Genomic DNA, 9,385 nt, shown 5'->3' on the forward strand with positions numbered 1-9,385 from the left:
AAAAGTGTGTTACTGTAGTAAAAAAGCCGCAGAAATTCTCTCCTTCTCTTCTGCTCTCTTTTCTTTTCTCGTTAAAGTTTGGACAATCCTATTTTTGTTCTCATGTCATTCTATTTATAGGGAAAAGTTAGGTTTTCTTTCTCCTAAAGAAAAGTTTGATACAAAGAGGCATGTGTGTATTTATACTGAATTTATATTTGGGGATGTTATGTGCTATTTAGGACGTGTCTATCCTTGTGTTGGAGAAGTTAATACATACTTGGTAATATGTATCAGAGCTTTACGCTTCATTACTTTATTGAATCTTTAGTATGTCGGACTTTAATTCAATCTGAAACACACATTATTTTTTCACTAAAAAATATAAATAAAACTAATAAATTCTTCATCGATTTTATTTACTTCAGAGTTTATGAGAAAATATTTCAAAAACCAAACTAAAGATACTTGATTGTGTTATGAAATATAAGTAATAGTAATAATATATAAGTATAGAGGAGAGAAGAAGAGAAGAGAGAAAGAATAGAGATTGTATTATTCTCATCAAAGTGTGTCTTTACATGACAATACAAGTCCTATTTATAGGACAATATAATGGGTCAGTGGAATGAGTCAATGCTTAATGGACATCCACCAAATTATTCATAACACTCCCCCTTGGATGTCCATCGAGGATATGCCTCGTTAAAACCTTACTAGAGAAAACCCATTGGGAAAAAATCCTAGTGAAGGAAAAAGAGTACATCATCCTTTGTGTGTGAACTGCCTCATTAAAAACCTTACCAAGAAAAACCCAGTGGGACAAAACCATGGTTAAGGGAAAAAGAGTGCAGAACATATTTATATCTCCCCCTCATAAAGACAATTATATATGAGACGAAGAAAATCAAATAATCTTATGTAGTTGTAGTAGTTGCTCAAAAGTTTTACTTGAAGCTGACTTTGTAGAAAAACATGTCTTATCTTCTTTATCATATAATCTTCTCCAAATATGTAGTTTGTGCGACATTATCTTCATGTTGAATCGTTGCAAGAAACCTTTAGAAGAAAACTCACAAATTCTTGTATCCGATGAATCACACACTTCAACCAAATTACATTCTTGATTTATCTTCTATAGTGCTCAACTTTCCTCATCATTTTGTTTCATAATATTGTTATTGTTGTTTGTTTCATAGATCTCCACGAGTAATTGTACTTCTTCATGTGAACGTATAGTTTGTTTGTGATCTATAACTTTACGAGGATTAAACCAAATACCTGCATATCTAAAATAACAAAATATATACTTGATGATATATTGACAACAAATAATAGGTCCATAATGTATTTGGCCCCAATTGAATTAAAATGTGGTACTTCAGGACCAATTAGTTCTTCATCATTTACTCGAACTCTAAAATATTCTTCAAATACTTATTTTGTAAGAAATGACAATATTTCAAGCTCTTAAGGAGTCTCTTGATGATATTTTTATCATCAACATAGATAGATAAAAAAAATTCATTGCCAAATATTTTCTTAAAATGAACAAATTGTCATTTTCATATTTCTCACTTGGAAATATTCAACAAGAATATTATACAACATGCATATATATTGCTCGAGTATTTAAGGAGACTTATTCATGTTTATTAAGTCACCTTTCCAATAGTTTGATATATGTGTCTCACGAAAATTAAATCCTTTTGGGATTTTCATATAATTATCAAGTGAGATGATTTTCATGTAATCATCATTATTAAGTGAGTCATTCAAATACATATACTAAACTTAATCAATTATAAAGAAGTTCTGAATTCACTTCAGGTGAATATGCCTCTTGAAAATTAATTATAGACGTTTATCATTATTCTTTAATAATGAGTCAAACTTTAAATATTTGTATATTTTCTTTTCTCAAATAGTTTGAAATGTATGTCTCGTGGAAATTAAATCCTTCAAGGAGTTTTATATAATTCACACTAACAAGTTAGCCATACAAATATATCGTGACACATTTTTCAAATAAATTGAATTTTCCATGTGTTAATAAACTTAATCAAGTAAGAGAATGATTTTGATTTCACTTCAGGTGAATATTTCTCTTCACATTCAATGGCAAACTTTTACCAATATGCTTGAATAAAAAAATCAAGCTTTTAATGTTTGTATGTCAACATTTTCTATTCACACGAAAATTAATTCGTATCTATCATGTTTTACATCTTCAGGTGTATGGACTGCTGGTCCAAAAATCTTCACTTTGCAAAGTGACTTTAATTACGTAGTAATTGTGTTTTCATTTAGACAATCATTGTCTATAATTCTCAATAGAATTTAGTTCATGATCCTCATTAACTCTTTTCACAAATAGCGCTATATTATATATAAAAATATCATCAACGTTGACTTCCTTTCGGTTCCATCATATTCCATTCATGACATAATTTTCATTCATGACATAATTCTTCAAGATCTCTTTATTATCATAAATTTCAGGTACCTGAGAAGTTCTTCTGGAACTTAAAACTCAATTATGTCAAATACTCTTTTGAAGTTTTCATATCCTCACTTGGGTCATCTTTCTTTTTAGCTCCTTTTCTTATTTGAGGATTTTTATTGTTGGAACCGACTGATCTACCACACTTCAGGGTGGTTAATACTGATTTGCAAAATAAGATTGTCCAACAGGGACATCCATTTTGTTTGGAGCATTAGCAACTAATAGTTGATTTCATAAATTTTGCAAATGATTTATATTTTGAACATTTGATTCAAACTATGAGGATCAATGTGAGATAATAACATTAATTTATTTCAAGTGATTCATTTGAACTTCTGGTTCATATTTTTCAGCTGCTTATTCTCCCCCCTAATATTGGGAAAATTAATTCATCACTTGAAAATCAGCCTACAGGGCTGTAAATAATTCTCCAATTTTTGGCTCAAGATGATTTATAATAGATGGAGATTCATATCAAATACATTTTCTCAATATTCTTTAAGAACCGTTTAAATGCATTCTATTGGAGCAATTGCACATACACAACACATCCAAAAATGCTTATATGGGAATCATGTTTATAAACAAAGTTCAAATTGTAAATTAGGGGAGAACTTATAATAACTAGTTGGCTTGATGCGAATTAGTATCTCAATATACATGTTTGAATGTTCCCAAAATATAAATTAGAAGTTATGATCTCATAAGTATCAGTCATGTAATTACTTTAGACGTCTAAAGAATGGATCTTCTAGTCCATTTTTTGTATGATCATATTCTATTTGATATCGATTTCAATTGACATACGATACTTATCAAATATTTTCTAAGAATTTAGAAAATGAGATCTTAGCAAAACTATTTGAGAAAACAAACTCACAAACTTCTGGTTGTGAGTAAACATGCATGTGACCAATTTAGTTGATGCATCAATTCTCTAAATGGTCAAAAATCTCAAATTATCAATTTCTTTTGGGAATTAGTAACCGATAAAAATTATTAGAATGAAGGAACTTCAGGCCCTTCACTATATATTTATAGTTTTTTTTTTCGCATCATAATAAATCCGGGATGACCCAACCGGTATTGCCAACAATAAATTTAATATGATTTGTAAACTTCTAGTTTACAATAATTTGTGCTTCAATTGCACTATTATATATAAAAGTGTAGTATAAACTTCTGGTTTATAATTTTTTCATTACACTTAATTTATCCAAAATATGTGTAGTAATATATAGAGATATTCAGCATATCTTCATTTACCATATCCTCGTTTCTTGTTTCCATATTGATATTCATGTATGAATGACAAGAAGATTATACTTATGCAATTAATTGGTCTGCAAATCAACATCTCCCTTATTATTGGGCTGAATTGTTACTATTATCATTTATGTCCGTTTAAAAACGTTTCATCATATTAGCGAATGAGTGCCCTTACCAATCATTGGTACATTTATATAATGAGCTCCAAGCAAAGGTTGCCACTCGAATTCTTCCTTGCAAATGGAGCCAATAAATTTTGATGACTTTATAAATCATCTCAAATAGCCACAAATCAACGGCAAACCAATATATAATAATAAAAAAACTCTAATAATAAATCAATGTAAGGATAACTTAATAGTCAATTGTCTTAATAGTTCCTCAAAATAATAATTTCAATAACAGTTTGCAAGTGAGCATTCAAATAACAACAAGACAATATAAAATTTACAAAATATTTACAAATATTCATATAAATAACATTTGGTGTAATAATTGTCGTAAAAAAAACATTTGGTGTAATAATTAACAAAATTGAGCCTAAAATAAATTTCCAAATAGAACACTTTAACAAAATAATTAACATTAGTGGTACAACTTTTAAAGTAAAAGAAAGTTTCTCATATAATATTTTAGGCTCAAATCGTGAGATTATATAGTTTAAAATTATATATGATTCTCAGTTCTCACATTCAATCAACACCAAATATTTAAAAATTTCACAAAATAAATTCAAATCCCATAAACCAAGGATATGATATTAATATTAAACAAATATTCTTGGATTGAATATATATATATATAAAAAATATTCTGGGTATAAATTATAATTAAATTTATTTCCAAAAGAAAAAAGATATGTTTAAGGTATGAATTATAATTTTATTTCCAAAAGAAAAAATATCAATTAAATTGATTTATTATGGAAGAAAAAATATTTCTTTAGTAAGACACAATTCATACCTTAAGCATTGTAGTAGCTGAATTAATTCATAATAACACAAAGGACAAAATTATCATATAAAATAAAATGAATAAAGTATTAAGTCATGCACACATTTTATTTTAGTAACATTCAAACTTAGTATATAAAAGTAACAGGAAACATCATAATTGTCAAATATAATGTAAATAAATAATCCATTAATTTATGATTTAAAATGTTAAGTTGATTTCATCTTGCAAAAATCCCAAAATTAATAGGTAGTATCACAATTACAAAAATTTGGCTAATAGAAATCACAAAAGAAATTAAATGATATGATATTTCAATTGATATTTGAAAATCTGTCAAATCAACTAGTTTTATTTTCAAAACAAATCATTTAATCTCAAATGAATCAATCATAATACTTCCTTAATCGATAATGTAATAAATTGAAAACAATAAAAGAAAGAAATAAAAGGCATTCAATTGTTTTCAATGAGATTGATTGACCAAATTAACATATGAATGACATATGAAAAATCAATATGAAAATTTGTCTTAATTTAGAATTTAGAAATAAAAGGCATTCAATGTTATATTTGGAAACAGTATTAAATATGAAAATTTGTCTTAATTTAGAATTTTTAACGGAAAAATCAATAAGGCCATTGACCTTTGTTTTTAAGGTTATATTACTGCAGGCCGTAAAAACGGTGCGATTCATGCTACATGCTTTCTTTGAAATTTACTTAGCAACTGAATTTTACAATTTTATCCATTGAGTTCTTCAAGAACTATATAATAAATCACTATCAATTTACAATCCTTCAAGGATGTAGGAATATTGAATTCATCTAGAATTCATTGAAGAGAAAAAGAAGTTGTTTTATTAGTTCTTCAGGAACTATATAACACATAAAAGTATTTTGATGTGCAATCCATTAGGGATGCATGGTGATAAATGGTGATATTTCGTAAGTTCTTCAGGAACAAAATTAATTTTTTAAGTTCTTCGGGAACTAAGATTATGAATTCTTCGGGAATTCATGTATTAAATGTCTAAGTTCTTCAGGAACTAAGAATAGGTTCTTTAGGAACCAAGATTATGAATTCTTCGGGAATTCATGTATTAACTTTCTAGGTTCTTCAGGAACCAAGATTATGAATTCTTAAATATGTTTATGTTCTTTTGGATGATCGAAGTGTCGATGTTTCACCATACAGATGTCGGTCACGAAGCATAATGATGCTTCACCAGACTATTGTCGGTCACGAAACTCAAACAATATCAAACATCCAAGATACATATTATAAATAAATAAATAATTGATCAACATTTTATGTAATATTAATGATCAAAGTGTTATGCTTCACCATATAAATGTCGGATATCACGAAGCGTAAACAACATTGAATCAATTAAATACATAAAGAAATGATGCTTATTTATTTAATTTTAATTATTATTATTTGATCTTTATAAGTATACAAGGTTCAAACGATTCATAATCATATAATAATCAAAAATAAAAACTACTTGTGATTTCATAAAAATAGAATAAGAATTGCGTACCTCAGTTGGTAAGCTCATGCTGATAACGTGTTATGAAATATAAGTAATAGTAATAATATATAAGTATAGAGGAGAGAAGAAGAGAAGAGAGAAAGAATAGAGATTGTATTATTCTCATCAAAGTGTGTCTTTACATGACAATACAAGTCCTATTTATAGGACAATATAATGGGTCAGTGGAATGAGTCAATGCTTAATGGACATCCACCAAATTATTCATAACAGATTGACTATTTCAATTGATTCGACTATTTTTCTCAAAAAAATCAAACTAACTCATTACACCCTAATAATTAGAATACTTAATTCTTGATTCTTGATGATAAAAAAAATATTAGAATACTTAATTGGGTGAGTTCATATTATATATAGGCTTGGTTATATGATTCCCTTGGTTCGCTCTATTTGTGTGACCCAACTTTGAATAAAAAATATTACATTAGTTTAATAGATATATTCTTTCGATGTAAATTAATTTTACATTAATATTTAATAATTTTTTTTTTATATCATACAATTAAAGTCGGATATAGTATGATAATTTGATAGAAATATACAATTATTATTATTATTAATGATTAATGATAACTGTGCATATAATATTTTCTCATATATTAGGTTATCCTTGAAAGCAAAAAACTTTCATATTTGACCATAAAAAAAAAAACAAAGAAACTTATGAATTAACCATTTTTCATGCAACATCCACCAAAACTATCTTAGTAAAAAAAAAAACAAAAAACCACCAAAACTATCCTATTGTGTTGTCTTATGCTCATTTTATCGCTTCAAAGGTGAATCATGTTAAGCAATAAAGACTATGTAAAATTTCTAAATATATTTTTAAATTAGAATTTAGAATTAGTTGATTTTGAACTTTAAATATAATAATAATTTTGCTTAGCTATGACTGTACTAACTTAAGAAATTATTCTTTGTATATACTTTTATTTACTATAAATGATTATTTCCAAAAAAAAAATTATTATCAAATGATAAGTTATTGGAGGAAAGCACAATGAATTATTTTTTTTACTCGATAGTCATACATTTTATGTAGTTCATACTGACCATGTGAATACCAAAACAGTCATAACAACATTATGATTCATGTATATAAACAACGATAATATTATTGATGCTTGTAAATAATTTTTATTTTATTTTTTACTCTAACAATTACTTTTCTTTGTTATATTTGGAATATTAAAAAAATTGGTAAATTGGCAAATATTTGTTTCTTTTATCTCTAAATGATGATTTAATTTGATATAAATATCTCAACAAATATTTGTTTCTTTTTATAATTATCTTCTTCTTTCTATTTATGATAAATCTCTCTCGACACACTATATCTAATATTTGACACTTTTCACTAAATATTTTACTTCATTTTTTGATTAATTAATAATTTTTTTGGTATACTTAATTAAAGTATAGTTTATTTTATCATAGTTTATTTTAATAATTACTTTTTTTTATATTTTTGTGTTTTTTCAAATTCAATATTTTTGTTGCTTTCGGATGTGTCTGAATACTATTATTTTCTATTTTGCAATAATATTTATTTTAATTTGGTATGAATATATCAACATAAATTTTGTTTCTAATTTTTTTTTGACAAATTTTTATTTAAATTTTATCACAATTTATTTTCATAAATTTATTATTTTTTAATTTTTAATATATTTTATTCATTACTTTTTATGTTGTATAAGTTTCTCAACAAACGAAGTATAATATATACTTTTATTTTTGTTATATCTTTTATTCTATTTTTTTATAAAACAAATATAAGGTGAGGGGATATGCTCGGTCCAAGACACAGAAGACCTTAGAGCTTTTATAGTCCTCATAAAGGTAGCGGGCCTCGAACCTAAGACCTCCTAGATCTAAGATCTATAACCACTATATCTCTAATCGGTGTGTTGTCCATGTGGTGTATTTTTTATGAGATTCTTGGTAGGAAGCCAATTTTCCTATGCACTAAACGGAACTAATTTTAAGTGTTCTTGGAAGCCAACATGAGTCTGATTTTGAGTTTATTGATAATCCAAAAGCCAATGGGTTTATCAAATCACTTCCCTATACACATGGGACACACTTCTATCGTTTATACCCACAAGCAGATCATTAGCCTTAGATTTGTTACAAAATTTGATTGTGTTTGATCTAACTAGAATAATTACTTTATTAGAAGCACTTCAACATCTGTATATGACTGATCTATGTGATGCATATGATGTAACCCTTATGCTCAAGTTCAAGTCAATCTTGACATAGATGAAAATTGAGCGAAGAAATCAAAATTAGGTTCTACTTGTTCTTTTGTTATTAAAGAAATGCAATTTGAATAAACTTTTCCAATAGCTACCATTTATTTATTATTTTTTTGGTTACAAATAGCTACCATTTAATAAAGAAATGCAATTTGAAAAAACTTTTCTGATGGCTACCATTTTATTCACTCACGAAATTGGTCCCTCTATTCTAAAATCGTTCAGTTTTGGTCTCTCCATCTCAGATTTTTATACTTAAAAATGATGACTTGGTATATTTTAAATTATATGGCATACAATCCAAATATGTAGATTCATCAAAATGGATTAATTATTTATATTTTATTAATTAAATTATAAAAATGAATAATTTCTGAAATTGAAACTAAAGTTTAATGAGTATGTTTTCTTGTAATTTCATGAAGTTTTATCACTCAATATCATTAGGTTGTATGTTTCACAATTTAAAATATATTAAATCACTATTTTTATGATCGAGAGATCAAAACCGAATAATTTTAAAATAAGGGGACAAATTTCATGAATGAGTGAAAAAATATAAGACAAAACTATATATATATATTTGTGTCTTTCTTAACCAAGAAATTTGTGTCTATTATTCTTTATATATATATATATATTATGTAATGTATTATGATAAATACACACCAAAACACACAAACATACATATACACATACTCGCAGAATCACTTGTCAGATTCATTGAATAATTAATATATTTGATTTATATTATATAGTAGATACATCAATTATTATTCAATAAATTTAAGAAGTGAAATTTTGTTTATAATAATACGGAAGGGAGTATTTATATATGTCTAGCCAAATAT

The sequence above is a fragment of the Trifolium pratense genome, linkage group LG7 (genome assembly GCF_020283565.1).
Source record: "Trifolium pratense cultivar HEN17-A07 linkage group LG7, ARS_RC_1.1, whole genome shotgun sequence".
NCBI lineage: Eukaryota > Viridiplantae > Streptophyta > Magnoliopsida > Fabales > Fabaceae > Trifolium > Trifolium pratense.